The following is an 18,909-nucleotide window of genomic DNA, read 5'->3' as shown; positions in this document are numbered from 1 at the left end:
GATAATCGAGGAACCCATTTGCAAATGGCCGTCAACGTGGACATTTTTGTTTTTAGGTTGAAAAAGTACAACCTTTGTCTTGTTTCTATTTATAGACATTGATTTCAATGAACTCCATCGATTAAGTTCAGTTAACGCAGCGTTCGCAAGAGCCAACAGGTCCCTTGCACAACCAGATGTAAAGAACAGACTAGTGTCATCAGCGTATATTATGAATCGGGCAGTGGTGTCAATATTTATTATGTCGTTAACGTAAATATTAAATAACAAAGGTCCAAGAATGCTTCCTTGAGGTACACCAGAATGAATGGGTAAGTTATCGGAAATACAGTTATTTATTGAAATCCTCTGACACCTGAACTGCAGATAGGTTTTGATTAAGCGAAGGAATGGGCCCCTAAAACCGTAAATTTCAAGTTTTGTTAGCAGAGTGGTGTGGTTAATTGTGTCGAAGGCCTTTGAAAAATCGATGAAAACGCCTAGTGCCACTAAAGTTTGCTCAAATGCTTGTAGTATTACTTCCTTTTGTGTTAGTAGAGCTAACTCTGTCGAGCGACCCTTTCGGAAACCGAACTGACAGTCAGTAATAACAATAGTGTTTTTCGCTGAAGCGGTCATTCTCAATGTTATTAGTTTTTTTAGGCATTTTGAAAATACAGGCAAAATGGATATTGGTCCGTAGTTAGGTTGCTTTTATCACCGGCTTTGAAGAGCACTGTGACCTTTGCGAGCTGCCTGCGCTTGGGAAATATACCGTTTACAAAGCACGAGTTATACACATGCTGAAGAACTGGGCATATCAGATCTAAAACGCGTTTTACGGGGCGTAATTGCAGGTCATCCATATCGCAGCTATTATTACTTCGCAGAGCGGAAAACGTGAGATAAATTTCTTCGGCGCTAGTTGGAAGTAAAAAAACACTATCACAATTTCTGAAATTGAGGTACTCTGCGGAGCGTGGATCGTGCGAACTATTTACAAGGGACACAAAATATTTATTGAAAGCGTTTGCTAAATGCGCGCCTGATGAACTTTCTCCAATAATTATCAATTCTCGAACGCCCTCTGAATACTGACGTCTAATGTTAAGCACTTTGCTAAGGTTACTCCACGTGATATCCGATCGCTTTATAGCTTCAGGATTAAACAACCTATGAAGGTAATCTTTCTTGGCTTGTCTGAGAGTAGTAGTTAACTTATTTCGAAATTTCCTAACTTCAGATAGATGGCACGTGTCTCTTGTGTCCAAAAAACGTTTGAATAGAGCATCTCTTTTGTTTGATTAGTTTCAGAAGTGCGTTGGTTATCCAAGGTTTTCTAGCTCTTCTAGACTTCAGTGTTTTAGGATGAAAAGATTCCGAGTAAGCCTTTTTGAAAAGACGCAGAAATGACTCGTACGCTGCATCTACTTCAGACTAATTGTACACCTCGAGCCAATATATTTTTGATATTTTTGTGCGGAACTCCTCAAGTGTAGACAGATTAATATCTTGAATAGTCACTGGGGGACACTGCTTTGGTTCTTTAGCCGAGGCATACGATTCCAAGAGAAGAAATACTGGCAAATGATCGCTAATATGAGCGCTGATTACTCCGGAGTTAATAGTTCGAGATTCAATGTTTGTAATAAAAACATCAAGCAAACTTTCACAGTCGTTGCTAATGCGAGTTGGAGCAGTAATTGTGTTAAAACATGGATTAGCTTCTAAGAGTCGAGTCGAATCAGTGCTGTGCTTCGTTCAACATGTTAATATTTATATCGCCGCCCAGGACGAGTTCATAACTGTTTTCATTTATCCAGGATAAGAAGTTTTCCATATATGTAAAAAACTTTGGCACGTTCCTGCCTGGAGGCCGATATAAAACAGAAAATATGCTTTTGTTATGAATCACAGTCAAAATTTCAAAGTCCGGTGGTCCACCGTCAACCGAAATTCAAGAATATGGCAAAAGTTCCTCACTGATTAGTTACAAAGTGTGAAGGTATGATATGTAGCCACTTGTTTTGCTTTTTTCAAAACGGATAAGGTACACAAGCGCAGTTTTTCCAGCCGTCGCCACACCGGGCGTCAATCTTTCGCTGGGCCGCACAAGCCCAGGCGACGGCGCCGAGCGGCACAGTCGTGCGGCGTTTGCCTCGCCGATCAGTTCTATGCGCAGGCACCGAATGAAAGCACAGCTTCGCTGGTGCATGCACATCGCGTATGTCGCCCTGGCTAGCATGAGGTCCAAAAAGTTTTAAAATTCTTAAGTTTATTCAATGTCATACCAACTAGTCCTCTACCACTCTCTTCTGGTTCCCACTGAGCTGACTCCTCCACCGTTCTTGACTGAGCGATTTAAGTAGTCTCTTGTGTAACCCGGGATCTGCATTACTTCCTGTTCGTGTCGGTACCATGTTTCACCCCGCATAATAACATCGAATGGAAAGCCAAAACATGAAAGCAAGGCAGACAGCTCATCAGACTTATTGCGCGCTGACTGAGTGTTTAACAGGAAGAAAGATGGGCACGGCTTCTTACGATAAATTTTAGTCACATCCGCAGCGTTCAGCAATTAACTAGTCATCGATGTGAGTGGCAGTTGGAAAAAATGCTCGGATTCCTAAATCCTCATTTCACCTCATCGATGTCCGCAACACAAGATATCCGCAGTACATTCGAAGTGTCTGTTTTGCGCATGAATATTTTGCCACCCACGCGTACTTCCATTCTTTTTCCTTCTTTGGCTCAACAACTTGTCCATTCTAGGCGGGGCAAAGGTGTTCATTAATAAATACCCGGGGGGAGAACTGAACCATCACCACTCTGGTAACCAAAATCAGAGGTTGAAATTCAATTTTTCCTGGCCTTTTCAATCACCGCTTCCCGTTTCGCACGAGAGCCGAACTGCACGACAATGTTAGGACATCCTTTGTCTTTCCTTTGCACACGATGGCATATGTCTACATCAGAATCAGAAATGGGTTCACTTATGACGTTGCCTAGTTTGCTCAAGATTGGACGCAAGTTCTCGTCGTCGCTTACCGGAACACCTTTAATCTCAATGTTCCGGTTCCTTGAGTACTGTTCTTGGTTTGTCACCCGGTCTTCAAAGTCAGATAGTTGTTGTTTCAGTCCTTTGCATTCCTGTGACAGTGCGGCATTTTCTTTCTTCAGCGCTGAGTTTCCCTTTTCTTATTTTGCACTGCGCTCAGCCATAGCATCAAACTGTTCAATAAAGAAATCTACGGATTTTCTCAGGTCTTTATATTCTTTTCGAAGTTCTTTCTCTAGTGCACTGCGGATATCTCGCATTCCTTCTTTAAAACCTTTCAACAGTTTTGTCACTTCAGAAGGCATTTCAAATTAGCAGTTCAGCAAACACTTGTACAAGAGCTTGGCAGCAGCGGCAGGGAAAAAAAAATTAAAAATTGGCTACAAATGATTGCACAAACCTGTGTATAAATTGCCCAGATTTAGTGAACCGGCCGGCACAGCCGCTGCTGCCAAGTGAGGATCAGCGGTGAGGCAAAGTCCCTTTTGTAGTCGCGTGCCTCTTTCAGGCAGCCAGTCCTAGTCCACGGCTCGCTGACGTCACACTGGAGACCACGGCAGTTTATAGATGAGCGGCGAAACGTGTGATAGTCGAGAAGATACGGCACGTATCTTCCCAGTGCAAGCCCGAATTTGCTGAATACGTCGTTGCGTACGCCAGCCGTACCCTCACCAAAGCTGAGTCGAAGTACACCGTGACAGAAAAGGAGTGTCTCGCCGTAGTGTGGGTTCTCACAAAATTCCGCCCATACTTATATTGTCGTCACTGATCATCATGCCTTGTGTTGGTTGGCCTCACTCAATGATCCCTCGGGGCGCCTTGGCCGCTGGGCCCTCCGTCTTCAGGAATTCAATATTGCCGTAGTTTACTGGTTGGGCCGCAAGCACTCCGACGCCGACGCCTTGTAACGCTCGTCACTGCCCTCTCATGCGCTCCCTTCGCCGCTTTCTGATTCCCTACTCGCAGCGCTCGCTGCCATGGACATGCCCCTTCAACAACGCCAAGATCAATGGATTTCATCCTTGCTCGACGCACTTTGAGCACCCTCTACGGCCTCCTTCCCTCGGGCCCTTCGTCGCCAAGCTTCCCATTTTGCCCTCCGCGACGATCTTCTGTACCGCAACTATCGTCCAGACAGCCGAAAGTGGCTTCTCGTGATTCCCCGACATCTCCGATCTGAGATTTGTGAACACCAGCATGCCGACCCTCAGAGCGCTCACGCTGGCTCGCTGAAGACTTATGAGCGTATACGCCAGAGGTACTAATGGGGGGGCTTGTACAATTTCGTTCGTCGCTACGTTCGCTCCTGCACTGTCTTTCAGCAACGGAAGTCGACACCTCGCTTTTCGACTACCCCGTTACAGCCAATACCGTGTCCGGCCCGCCCTTTCGATCGTGCACATGTGTGCGTCGACATATATGGGCCACTTCTCTTCACGACCGCTGGCAATCGATGGATCATAGTCGCCGTGGACCACATAACTCGGTATACTGAGGTCGCTGCCCGACCCGCGGCTACTGCTCGCGATGTAGCCTTCTTCACCACTTTGCCCTGCTTCACGGCGCTCCTCGAGAACTTCTCATTGACCGCGGCCGTATTTTCTTGTCTGAAATTCTTCACGAGCTTCTCGCTGCGTGCCACACAGTCCACCGCCCCACTACCGCTTACCATCCTAAAACCAAAGGCCTCACCGAACTCTTCAACCGAACAATTGGGGACATGATCACCATGTATATTCGCTCCGACATCTCTAATTGTGATCGTGATCTTCCGTTCGTCACCTATGCATATAACACCGCATCTGAAGCAACCACCGGCTTTTACCCGTTCTTTCTTTTATGTTGGATACGATCCTTCCCTACAACCCCGACAGCTCGGAATATACTTGCCTTTCTGACATTACCCGCCATGCTGAGCAGTGCCGCCAGTTGGCTTGCTCCTTCACCGCCGAACGTCAAGACCTCCGCCACCATGATTCCGATCAAGACGCGCCTGCTATTCACTTCTCCACTGGCTCACTGGTCTGGCTGTCTGTTCCGGCTACATCCAAATTTTCGGCCAAGCACATCGGCCTTTACCGTATCTTAGAGCGTACATCACCTTTCAACTACATCATCGAACCGGTGACACATTCTTCGGACCATCGCCGCCGTGGCCGTGACGTCATTCACGTCAGCCGCTTGAAGCCTTATTACAGCCCCCTCGTCGTCTCTTCGCCTTGAGTCGCCAGGATGGCTCCCTCTTTCCGCCGGGGCAGTTGGAATGCTGAAGAACGTCCCTCACCGACGCCAACGACGACGAAGCGCTTGCGCCGCCCGTCGGATGCTCGTGCTGGAACGCTGCCGCTGCTGTCCCGGTCTCTGGCCTCGCTGGCTCGTAGATTACTTGGGCTAGGGTCTTCGTCGCCGGCGATTCCAACGCGCCAATAAACCTCCCTACATACGTAATTTTCGCTTGCACACAATAGCCTTGCATCGCTTGTGCTGTTTTCCTTAATTGTGGCTTGTTCTGATTTACATCGCATAAACCAAGGAAAAGCAAGCAAAATGTGGTCTCTCACCTGTCTGTGGCCGGCTCTTGACGAAAATTAAAACATGCTTATTCACTAAATAACTGCATCGGATACGTTAGGACACTAATACGTTGTGGCAATTACAGCAAGATTACAGAGATAGGGAATGAAGTGTGTCCGGTGAAGGCACATCGGAAGAGAAAGTGGCTTATCGATGCGGCCTTTGTAAATCTGACGACCACGAGATAACGTCTCCAAGCTGTTCGACAAAACAAAAGCCAACACAAAATGCTCGTCGTCGAATGACTAAGCATTGGCCAATACATGGCAGTATAACTTCATTGCAGACATGGAATCGGTTCGCAGCTCTCCTGTGGGATGACGACGAGTGGCCGGAGCTTCCTGAGCACACCTCGCATGATCCTTCAGCTCAGCAGTCTTCTAACAATACTGCGCGAAAAGAACGCCTCCGTAAACTGCCAACAAAGCAGCTCAGTATGCCTGAACTACCGCAGGATGATATGGCCGCAGTCGACGAACAAATCGCACGTCTTTTAGCGGAGGTCACCAAGCTTCGGCAACACCGTGAACTGCTCGCTCGACGTAGACGTGCAGCGGAATCATCCACCACATCTGTGAATGGCGCAGCAACATCGCCTTCCTGCCGCTTCTTCCTAGATTACCGCAATGCCATTGGACAACTCTGCGACTTCTTTGCTCTGGTTTATGGTCAAACAGTTGTCCAACCTGACGTCCGTGATTCTACAGCGCTTGGGCTAGTAAATAGAATTGGCAAGTTCCAGTCGTGCTGGTGTGCTGCAGTGGAACTGCAAAGGCATTTCCGCGAAGGTGGAAGAGCTCAAGACCCGACTACGAATTCACAAGCTCCAGGTATGGGCCCTGTTGCTACAGGAAACAAACGCCTTGCCATCGATTCCAAGCTGCAGTGCCTACATGTCTCCTTAAATGATAGACCGTCGTGTACAAACTGCTGCTCCCCCGGGAAAGGCGGCGGTGTATGTGGACTCACGTTTTCCGCATGTACGTCTTGCTCTCGAAAACTGGTGCACGTCGTATCAAGTGGTAGTGGCAGTGGCTGTGAAATTTAAGAAGGAAACCGTTGTAGTCGTTTCATTTTACGTTAGACCAGCCGGTGTCGCTTCCTCTCGCATTAATATTGGCTGGCTAGTAAGTGTCCGTCAGCAGTACCCCGGGTGTCCAATTTTAGTCGGAGGCGATTTCAACGCCCCTCACCAGGGTTGGGGGTACCCCACTTCCAGCCCTCGTGGCAGGTGTGTGCGGGACACCTTCACGGATGCCAGGTTGTGTTGCTCAACCATCCTGGGATAGCAACACGGCCAGTGCGTCAAACTCGCTGTGCTCCAGACTTGACGTGGTGGTCGGGCCCGGGTACTCCCTCCTGGCACATGGAGCCAGACTGCTGGGGAAGTGATCATCACCCTATCATCATCGGTCTTCACACCTCACATTTACGACCTTTACGCTACAAATGTTCTGTGATCAACTGGGACAGTTTTCGCTCCTGTCTGAACAATCTCTCATCAGATTCTTCGCCAATCCTTGTTGAGCGCATACAAACAGCGCTCAACAGTGCTACAACTACCACCTGGACTGATGTTGGTCGACCGGCACCAGACCTCGGCCTTCTTAACTTGTGGGCGGGACGCCGTCAAGCCGAGCTGGCTGCTTCGCGAGACCATACTTCGTCGCAGGCACGTACGCGATTGCACTATCTTACAGCTATGGCACGCAAATATGAGCGCGACCTCTCTGGGCGGCAGTGGCATGCGTACGTGGTGTGAAGAACTTTCTGCAAAATCCTCGAATGCCTCTCTCTGGCGAACGTTCCGTACAATGGAACACGGTCGCCGTTCTACTCACGCAGCAGCAACTGCATGCTTCGCGGCTAACTGGTCGCTATATAATTTTGCCAGAGAAGCAGCGCGCAAGTTTTTCCCAAAATACGATGCTTTGCCTTCTTCAGCCGCTCGTTTAAATATGGCAGGCATCCCAGCGCATGTATAACAAATGCGGTCTGACGTCGACGCAGATGGAATTGCGTGTCCGTTCTCTATGCCTGAGTTGCTGGCTGCAATAGATGATGCGAAACTGAAAAACAGCGCCCGGCCCGAACAATATTCAGTATGAGTATTGTAGAGCTTCTTGCTGGGCGAGTTTGTGCATAGCTTTCTTGATATGGTGTTGCGCACACGGCGAAACGAACACAGGAAGGAGTAGGACGACAGAAAGAGAGCAGTATGAGGTGCACAAGAACCTTAGTAGCGCTGCACTCCCTCAACTATTGACACATTAAACAATGTGTGCCTGAATGGCGTCATGACCGAGAGCTGGAAATCCACTGTTGTGATTCATATCCCGAAACTAGGAAAGCCCGAGGGACCTTGCAAACTTACGAACTATCGCCTTAACTCCAACGCTGTGCAAGCTGGCGGAGAAAATGCTAGCCAGATGATTGTCGTGGTGGCTAGAGAAGCACGGTTTTTATCACCCCGCAGAAAATGGCTTTCGTCCATATATTGGTACAGAGGACAGGTTGGCTGTCTTGGTATCTGCAGTTATCTCATCTACCCGCAGCCGCAATGCACGTACCGTTTATCAATAGACGTTGAAAGGGCATATGACAACACCAGTCATGCAGCCATTCTGAACTCCATTGGCATGCTTCATCTCCCTCCGAGAGTGCGTAGTTCTGTCACTCATTTTTGGAAGGCAGAAAATTTGCAATACGCCTCAGCGGCGAAGCGGTCGGATCATTTGTTCCTCTCTGCGGCGTGCCCCTGGGATCTGTATTGTCGCCAACGTTATTTAATATTGCTTTAATTCCGCCGGCTTGGAGCTTACATGATATCCGTGACATAAACTTTTTTTCAGTACGCTGACGACATAACGGTGTACAGTACTCACCAAGATCTGCGTACTCAGGAGGCTACCGTTCAATCTGCCTTGGATGTTACCTCTAATTACGCATCATTCATCGGAATTCAGCTTTTCATGCCTAAAACAACATACACGTCTGTCGGCAATCGCTGGGGAAGTCGTAAACTTGCTGCGAGTCCAATCCGTCGTTGTCTATCAGGCACCCCACTACGGGAAAGTCCGAGTGTAAAAATTCTTGGCCTAACGATTCACCAATCAGGATCAACGACTGCATGGATTTCTCAGGCAAAAAGGCAAGGTATTCAGACTTTGGGTTTGATTACAAGAATTGCTCCTAAAACAGGTGGCGCTGGCTCGTTCGCTGCACGTCAATTGGTGAGGGCAGTTCTGCAGCCATGTATTGTTTATCAGGCCCAGTTTAAAGATCTTACAAGAGCAGAGCAGAATGAAATCGCCTTTAAGCCGTGAGCCGAGAGGCTGTGAGGACCAATACGTGCCTTCCACGCATCACACCGGTCATAGCTTCACAAGAGAATGCGCAGCTGAATACCATTGATGAGCTGGTGCAGCAGCGCCGTGAAGCGCGCAGCTTTAAGGCCAGTCTATCGCACTCCACGCATGCACGGAGGACTTATGCAACGTCACACTCCATTCTTCAGCCGCTAACGCCAGTTCTTCCCCCATGGGAGTTTGTACAGCTCAGCGAGAACAAGCCAACAGATAATCAATCACCGACCAACATCTGCTAATTCGGCATCGTTGCTTCGCCAGAAATTTGAAGAACAAGATGCTTGCCTTCTTGAAAGATCCATTGTTGTCCACGTAGACGCAAGCATACAAGCCTGCGAAGCAACAACAGCATTCTACAGCCCGTGCAGACCTTCTCTGAATAAAACTTCTATGTTTAGCTTACGCAACCTCCTCTGTCCTTTTGTGCTCAGCTCGTTGCAGTTCAAAAAGCACTCTGCTCCGGGGCCGCCATAACTATGCTCCCTGCGGCCCGCGTTGTCATCCGCACTGACGTCCTTCAAGTAGTCCGGTTGCTACGACGTGTCAGCCGCTGTCCAACGATATATCAGGACATCCACCGGCTCGCGGCACGCTTACCACAGCCAGTACGCATTGAGTGCGTCCAACGGGATCTGCTGACCTCTCAAAGCCAGGCAGATTTTGCGACCCGCCTGGCGACTCCAGGCTCATTATTGCTTCGGCTCTTTCATTTGGACAACTTCACCCTCCTTTCATCAAGAAAGAAACTCCTCCGGCACCGCACACGTGCTCTCATCCCTCCGTGTGCGGTAACCCTCCCCCGCGGTCTTACCCATGCAGAGGAGGTTGCGCTTAGGAGGATCCGGGTTGGGGTTGCCCTCACACCTGCCGTAACTCGGAAGTGGCCTCAGTACCGATATTTGTTTCCTCCGCCTGGGTGTCCGACATGTAAACACGAGGACATTGAAGACGACGTTCATCACTTACTGTGGGACTGCCAAGCTCTCAAGCCTACAAGGATCCGGCACCTGAAGGTAGCGGGTCTTTCTCCACGCAACTCTGCTTCATATATTGCCCAGACGCAGGGACCTTACCATCGTTCTCTACTGGACTTCATCAAATCAGCTAGGCTTTTTCCATTAATTTAACCACTTCTACATCTTTCATCACACCTTCGGCCATCATTGATGGTCTGAGGCAATAAATGTCGCTTAAAAAATTACAGAATGAAAACAAAAAGAGAGAAAGAACAGAAAATTACAATTGTAGCACTGCATGGACAACAACGGCACATAGAACAGACGATCTTTACAATACAAATAAAGGAAATAATTCTCAACTTTCCCAGAAAACAAAAAAGAATGGCTGGCATCTGGTTAGCATGGCTCAGCTGGAAATGTGCGAAAACACACTTTTTCAAATGGGCACCACCGCCACGTAACTGAAAGCGCGATTTATGTGTCCACTGACTCAGGGAGCCATTTATGCGCGTCTGCAACTTTTCGTCGTCAATGCCAATTTACCCAATGTGCGCCGGCAGCCTATGCTCCAGTGCTGCGTTTCTTCAGCAGCGTCGTCAACGCCAACGCGTATTGCTCTGGTACCGTTTTTCTGCTACAACGTTGGCCATGCCATCGCATGCAGCGGAAATCTCTGTCACTACTGCCACATAGCTCAAAGCGCAAATATCAGTTTGATAGCGGTATCAGTTGAAGAAGAAGAAGACGATGTGCAATGCGCAGACGAGTTGTGTTGCAATTTATCACGAGGCGTGTTCGGCTGCCGCGAAAGCGTGGTGCTCTCACTCAATGGCCAGCGAAGCTGATCTCTTCGCGCCGCCGTGGGTTCGGATAGCAGTCGGGGATATTTATTTGATTTATTTTAGTATGCTAGCACTAATGGCATAGTGGACATTCCCCGAATTTGGGGGCTGTGTGTTTGTGTGTTTGACTGAAGCCGGGTTTGTGGCAGGCGGCAGCTCATTTGATCGTGAAAGGCTACTCGGGCAGAGCAAATGTGCCATAACCCAACCCAAGCAGCCCATGTCCCCCCGATGGCAACTCCTGCCATAGTACCTGCCTCGTGCCACTGCGCCACTGATAACCTGCCCACCGGGTGGATTACTTGCCAAGATGTAGCCGGTGGAACTAGGCGTGAACCTCGGGCGCTAATTAGACGGCATCGCTCCTAAGCACACCGAGCTAAGCGGAATGAGCAGCCGCTGTTAGGAGGAGAACGTGATTCGAATGATGCTTTCACAGTAGCTAAACGCAAGAATTTGGTGTGGTAATCGGGTGGTAGCCTGGTGCCATCTAGTAGGTTGTTGCTCCAACCGACAATTGATGCCATGCTATTGCGCGCCTGATTGCACAGATCGAATGACATTTTTTTCATTTATTTCACTCGGCAGAAGCCCCCAAACACCGCAAGCGTACAAACATCGCAATACCTTGCTTTGCTTAAGCACTGAAAACATCGAAGATATTATGCGCTTAACAAGCAATATAATAGTAGACCGCATTTCTTAAGCAAGGAACAATTAATGCTCATATTCATGATCATTATGAATGGAAAGAAACGTTTTTCCTAAACTATGATAATTTTTTTTTACTTCGCAACTAATTTTGAGTGGGAACTTTGGCAAGTATACACCAATAGGAGACGTTGTTACAAAACAAAAATAAGCTGTGCTTTTAACACACAGTTATGAAGTAATCATTATCTGAAGGATCAAACGGTGTTCCCTCTAAAACAGGGGATATTCAAAATTCTGCAAGTGCGCTTAGTACTTGTCACTGACTAGATGGCCAACTTCTCCATGAAAGAACTGCTTGGTTTACTGGACAGGCGCGCTAATCGCGGGGATATAATTTAAGAAATGCATTTTGGAAGAATTAAACAGAAAAACTTGCTTTGTTTCAGTTGGAAACGCATGGTTAGCCATCTTGTGTTCGGCAACATTGTTATGCGAGAAAGCGCACTCGCGGAATTTTGAATATGCCCTATTGCTCAATACTGTATACATTCTTACTTGCTAGTTCCCGAGCATTGGGGAGGCGGAGCACTTTTTTTGACTACCGGTGTCTTGTGAATTTGCTTACTGTTTTCTTTTAGACTCTGTTGTGCAGGCCTACAAAAAGAAAAACAACCATTAGTAATAGTGAGTTTCAAGAAGGTTTAATGGCCCGAGTCATCTAACTTCTCCTCCTCCCCCTTTTTACGCACACAGTAGCTTCCTTCCTTAAGGGTTGTTGTCCACTGCAAGTATTACCCGATCTTTCGCACCTAATCAACCTCTTCTTTGAGCGCCGGACACTTCTGGGCCTTACACTAAGGGGAAACACGAAGGAGGCCATTCCACGGCGAGCCGCGTTCAATGCTAATGCGCACCTCCATGGTACACTGGCACATTGGATGTCCTCCTGGGAACCGACCTTTCTATTATGTTTCTGATTTGTTTCAGACGCTTAGGATATACGAATTTAGGTTCCAATACATCATTAAAACATGTTTTTTGCACTTTGAACGTTTGGCTGTAAGCTGGAAAGTGTCCTAGTGGGGAGAAATTCATCAAATCTCTCAAGGCCAGGTGAAAATTAGAGTGGCCGTTTTGCTCAGATCTGCTTTCCTTGCACTATAACGCGTGCTTTTAAGCGTTTGAAGTTCTTGAATTCTTATGCGGGTGCACATGAACCCGCTTGCTATTTTTTACCGCTGCCGCTAAACGTGGTCGCACTGACACCAATGTTTTGTTTAGAATCAGTACCAAAGTGTCTCCCCTCTTGTCCGTGTTCGTCTTTGCGCTGTGAATGAGGGACCAATGTTTTGACAACTCCCGAAGAAATGCGAAACGAACTACTTTCGCTATACTCACTACATAACAGCAAAACTCATGAAATAAACCGATAAAGAGTTTTTTTATCGCAATGAACCTTCTTCCATTCCTGCCCCACCTGCAAACCCGTTGTCGAATATATTGGAAAAACTCTCTATTGCCGGCTCTCAGGAGGATATTGCCACAAAAACTGCACTTGTAGCACCTTTTTTGCCGTTACGGTAAAGGAAAATGCGGCAAAAGCTTTTCCCCTATCTTGTTTCGTCTGGCTGCTGCGAGTGCTGTTCTTACCCACACGTGAAAGTCTGGAGGGGTGACCACCGCTCATTCCCGGCATTCCCGAAACACGCCGCATACGCGGCCCGGTGATCCCACTGCGCCATGAGTGGGAGGCAGGTCGGAGCCCGGCTCGGTCGAGGGTAAGCAACGCGTTTAGGGGCAGCCTCACAGGGGTTGGGGACTGGAATGAGCGCGCGCAAGCACAAACCGAGCACCTCCTTCGGGTGTGCCTTATTCTGGTCCTTTGCTCCGCGCCGTCTATTGCACGCAGAGCGCTTGCAAGACGAGGCGTACAGATACAAAACAGAAATGAGAGAATAATGATGATGCACCGACCGAAAAGCGGCCGCTGAAATAAGAAAGAGATAGCAATATAAAAAGAAGGCGCATTCTAAGGCTCCGTAATCAAATTCCGCTCACTCCTAGGGGGGCAGGGGAGCGTATTAAGCTTTGTAAGTGAGGGTATTTCTAGCAGTCTGTATTTTCCTTTGCTGCACTGCGAAAGCTTGTTCCCTGTGGTTTAGTTCTTGGAAAAAGGAGTAAGCCTTTAACTGTCCCGTGGTTAACGCGCACAACTGAAAGCAAATGGTTGTCGGAGGCATCGTTTTTATACACCGGGAAGAGCCTCAACCTGTTCCTTCGCGTTTGGTGTGAAGCCAATCCTTTGCCCAAGCGCTATAACTCGCAGCCAAAAGTTTGCGAGATTTGATACCGAAGTTTAGACAGAGGGACTCTATCGGCTGCATGTATTTCTCTCGTTTCACTATCCCCTCCATCGAATGATGCGCGTACTCTCGCGGCGTTTTTAATCTCTAAAATTGCCTTGCAGATCCCCAAGCTTATGGATCTAAATGTCATGCTCGCTAAATGCTGATATCACACTTATGTACTTGTGATTTCACCTTCGTTACCTATTTTTATGACTTCTCCTGCCATATTTTTCTATGTCGTCGTTGTACCTTCTGCATTCTTCAAAGAAATTTTTTTTTCGTAGGTAATGAATTTATTAGTGTATATTTCTTTCTTTTTGACTCCCATTTATTTCATCAAGAACATATTCTAGTGCTCTAGCCCTAAAAACCAAATCTAAGATTTCGCTGGCGTTTTTCTCTCTCTTGCAGGTGGCCCACCTACCACAGTGGGCAGGTGACAACCTGCCCACCGGTTTATGCTCAACCTGCCAGTAGGCTTGATGGTCAACTATGCAAAACAGTTTATTGCGAAGCACTCTTTTTAACCCTCGGCGCGCGGACAGATCAGCCTCGCTGACCACTGCATTAGACAACTACTCCATCACCGCATTTAAAAAAAAGCCTTTATTTACTATAATATGTACAGTACTGGGGGAAACCAGCAGCGAATAGAGTCTAAAAATTTAAGCCTTCGCATTCATAGATCGCCAGACACGTAAAAGTAAGACAGCGGGAGGGGTTATTTCAGTTAAAGGGAGGTATCGTAGAATAAACAAGGGGTCCTGAACCGTGTCTAATATCTAGCTCGTTTAACTTCTAGTCTCCCGCGCTGTCTTGGGATGTCGTCGCCTTCATCAACTTCCACCCGTGCGCTACGGATGCATAACACACCGCTACGACATTGCCCCCTTAAAACCGTCCTTGAACAGAAACCGAAACCGCAATTAAAAAATCCATGAAGCAGCAGCATTAATGAGTTAATGCCTACATATGTGGAACTGGTCATTCTCGACTTCTCGACTTTACATTCACAGATCTCTTGGAGTCCTAACACCGCTCCTGTTGCGCAGTGGTGCAGCGGTTAAGCGAAGCGCAACTGCCCTGCGATGGCAGGTGCTGCCCCCGGTGGGGATTTTTGCTCTTCCCAAGCAACCTTTCCCGAACAACCATTTACTGTGCTGCCACCTGACGCGGCTGTCATTTTGCTCACAATTTTGTGGACAGGTTGTGATGACGCCATAAGGGCATGTGACCTACGTGGCCCATTTTAGGTTGCTCTTCTGTGGCAATTTTTCGCTCACAATGCTGACGACGCCGACATTGACGACACCGGATTTTCTGGAGAACGAGAGGCTTAACGGTCATGCGTTAAAACCGAAGTGCGGGCGCACCTAATTGGCATTCGTCCAAACGACGTTAAATGGTGTGTCATTTTTTTTATAGATCCTTTTCTTCAATTATCGTCGCTTCTCTTAATAAAGAGCTCGGCGCAGTCCTTTTATCGTTGAGCTGTCCTTGCTTAATACTGGGTTGTCCGGAGCCTACATCTCATTTTGCACGTAAACGGTGTTTCAGGGGTTGAGCACATTCTCGTCACACATTTGTAGACAATGCTCTGAATTTTATTAGCTTATGTCTAACCACCTACTTCCTCTACGGCTGTCAACCGCGCACCGTGTTCCCCAGGAGGCGTGACGAACCCTGATCAGTGTCCATTAGCGTGTCTCGTCCACAGCACTTTTCACACCACCAACTGGAAGAAGCTGGAGGAACCAGAGGCTTCGCAGGCCAATGCGCTGGCGGTGACGCGCACTCTGTCGGACATCACTTTGCGGCTACCGTCGAGGAGCGCGTATAAATGCCAACCACCGAGAAACGGTGCTCGAGCAACGAAGGCCAAGAATGCGGCTCTGTCGTCAACTTACGGTGGGAATTACTTGGTGCATAAACCAACGACAGCGGCCTGCCCCAGTTGCCGACATTTTGAGCATTTGAACGGAAACATTTTGAACGGAAACTTGTCCGTGGTGTGTATATGCTGGCTTCCGCTCGAAATGTGAGCTAATAAGGACCCTCTTAGTTTTCATGGAATAACATTTTTTATTTGACTGGGAGAACTGGTAATTTTACTTTGATTCAACAGAGCCCTGAGCCAGCAGAAAAGCGGGAACGAGTGAGCGCATTCGATGCAGAGAGTATGAGCGCCCAATGAGTGAAGCTAATCGGACCCCTGTCCTATTACACGCACCTCTTTTTTTCTTCAGGCGCAGCGCTTTATTCGCACCTCCCAGTGACTGGAGCTAGGAGAGGGAAACACGCTAAGTATGATAAAAAAATGACAGGCATTGCTCGATGGGGAAAACTGAAACCTGAAGTTACCTTTAGAATAAGGAATAAGGTTCCTCTGTCATTGTAATTACTAATAAGCACAAGCTCGACTCATCGTTAAGGAATTATGATTAAAAACATTTAATGAGTACTTTAAAAAAGTTAAAGCTCTGCGATTCCTTCATCGAAATCCTTAATAATTTTATTGAATCCTCAAAGAAAACAGTTCCGCCCAAACAGCGAAAACCTGGCTGCCTATGAATTACAAATGCCGTTCTTGTTGCTATAGAAGAAAGGGAATTGGCTTGTGCTGTGCGCCACCGATTGCCAAAAAAACAAATTTTTACGAGCTAAACTTCAGGCTGCTCGTAACCACGTAAATGCAATGAAACGATCGGAAAAGCGGAAATATTTTCAACGGATATTTCAGGAATCTCGTCCAAGATTATGTCGGACGTGGTCACTTATAAACGAGTTAAGCGGCTGTACTTACAAGAGGCCAATAGATGTCATCCATAAGAACTTTATTTGATTTGATTTATGGGGGCTTAAAGTCCCAAAGCGACTCAGGCTATGAGGGACGCCGTAGTGAAGGGCTGCGGAAATTTCGACAACCTGGGGTTCTTTAACTTGCATTGACATCGGACAGTCCACGGGACTCTGGAATTTCGCCTCCATCGAAATTCGACCGCCGCGGCCGGGATCGAATCCGCATCTTTCGGGCCAGCCGCCAAGCGCCATAACCACTTAGCCACCACGGCAGCCCCCATAAGAACTTATCTGCGCCACCAATCACTTAAGCTAATGAATTCACATCAGTTTTTTCCACAGCAAGAAACAGTGCTCCTGTTTCGGCATGCGTTTAAGTCAATGACTCCCCGGTCCTCAGTTCAGCTGCTTTGAATGAACGCACCGAAGATGATCTTTGATCTATTTTGTTTAGCTTTAAAAAACGCAAATCTCCTGGACTGGATGGGGTGTCTGTTGCAATGTTCTGTATAAACATTGATTCTTTAAAAGGTGTTTTGTTATGCATAATTAATGCAATCATTGTTACCCAAGTAGTCCCTGAACAATTGAAAGAAGCACTGGTTATTCCATTGTATAATAAAAGCGGTGTTGAAGGCAACGTAGAAAGCTATTTTGGTATAGCGGTCCTTTCAACTATCGCTGTTATCTAGGAAAAACATGTTTACACTGTGATGATTAGCTTTTTTGAGGATAATTATGTCTTTTTCTGACCATAAATTTGGCTTTATTCGAGAGAGAACTCAGCTTGCTTTAGATGATGTTTGTGTTGTATTAAATACTACACTGGAAAACAGAATTTGCTTGCTCTTTGTACCTAGACGCCTCCAAAGCGTTCTACAGTATTAATTACAGTATAATGCTTCATAGGCTGTACGATTATGGTTTTCATGGTCCATTCCTGTCTCTTTTATTCAACTACCTTACAAATCGTTCACAGACTGTATCGTTAGGAGAAGCTCTAAGTGATCCGATTGGCCTCACAAAAGGAGTACCCCAGGGTTATATTTTTGCACCTTTGTTATCTAACATTTATGTAAATTATCTCAGTGCTATCACGCACCACAGTACGGTTTTAATTAAGCAGATGATACCGTAAAAATTAATAACCACCAATCCTATGATTTGGCAATCTCTAATATCCAACATGATATACTGCAAGTCTTGTGATGGTTCCTTGAAAACTTAATTAAGGTTTATAGAGCGAAAACTAAGTTTGTCTCTATTCATAGCCCTTATAAACAAATACATGTTAGTACACCTGTTTTCGTACACTGCACATGCGACCCTATTGAATGTGTATTGCCTATCAAATATCTTGGAATTCATCTCGATGCTGATATGTCCTGGAGCACACATTTAGCTCGTGTATGCACCGAGCTGACCAAGGTAACATGCTTTTTCTATTACATTAAATTTCTATGCTCCTTGGTTATCCATAAACACATTTTCAATGCTCTTGCTTACAGTGTGTTGTGATATGGCGCAACTAGTTGTTTTCTCTGCTCAGTATTTTTGGCGTCATAAAATTAATAGCGTTCTGAAAAGGTTAATCAAATCCGTTTGCTATGGTAGTACTTTGCCTTCAAAAGTGGATGTCTTCGCACCTTTGCACCTTCCGAATTTTGTTCTTGTGTATAAATTAACAGTTGTTGTAAAATATATTTGGACTAAAAAAATGTCATTTGTATATACTCCAGTACGAGAGCTTCGCCCGCGAGAACGTTTACTTTTGCCCCGCACGCGGGCCAGGTACGGAGAACGTGTACGACCATAATATGTATACCTTTGGCATTGAACAGCTTGCCTGACGATGCCTTTGTTTTAACAAGCCAGAAACTTGTAAAACAAACTGTTCTTCAGCAATAGACCAAGATCTGTCTGTTTCTACCGCTTGTGTTTTTTCTTTTCTTTTTTGTTCAACTATTATGTTTATATGCATGTTTTATCGTCGCCAACTGCCAGGCACTGCCCGTCAAGCCTTCTTTGAATTAGGCAGGCCTGAATCTGTAATATGTTTTTTGAAAATAAACAAAATAATATTAATATTAAATAAACTTGTCCATTGTTTAGAGGAATCCTTCAAGGTGGCGTACATTTGCAGTGAGGAAGCAATTACTCACTAGCATCCACCTAAGCACAACAGCAGAGCTACAGTTAAATGCTGCGCGTCTTTCAAAGAAACTTCCTATTTGCATAACAAAAAAATAGCATCGTCACAAGTATTTACTCCTCAGGATGCAGGCAAGCGCAGCCTTACGGCGGCGCTTGGCTTAATGCTGATGAGTA

General features: G+C 46.7%; 1 long non-coding RNA gene across 1 annotated transcript in view; it reads left to right on the top strand.

Moving 5' to 3' along the window:
* Positions 1-18,273, top strand: part of LOC144127866 (uncharacterized) — an 82,319-nt gene extending 64,046 nt beyond the window's left edge. Inside the window, exon 2 of the long non-coding RNA XR_013313593.1 lies at positions 14,194-18,273. This is a non-coding gene — a long non-coding RNA (uncharacterized LOC144127866). The remainder of the gene's footprint in view (positions 1-14,193) is intronic.
* Positions 18,274-18,909: the final 636 nt, after the last annotated feature.

The sequence above is a fragment of the Amblyomma americanum genome, chromosome 4, assembly GCF_052857255.1.
Source record: "Amblyomma americanum isolate KBUSLIRL-KWMA chromosome 4, ASM5285725v1, whole genome shotgun sequence".
NCBI lineage: Eukaryota > Metazoa > Arthropoda > Arachnida > Ixodida > Ixodidae > Amblyomma > Amblyomma americanum.
The sequence above is the reverse complement of the archived record's forward strand: the minus strand, read 5'-3'. Positions and strand labels throughout refer to the sequence as shown.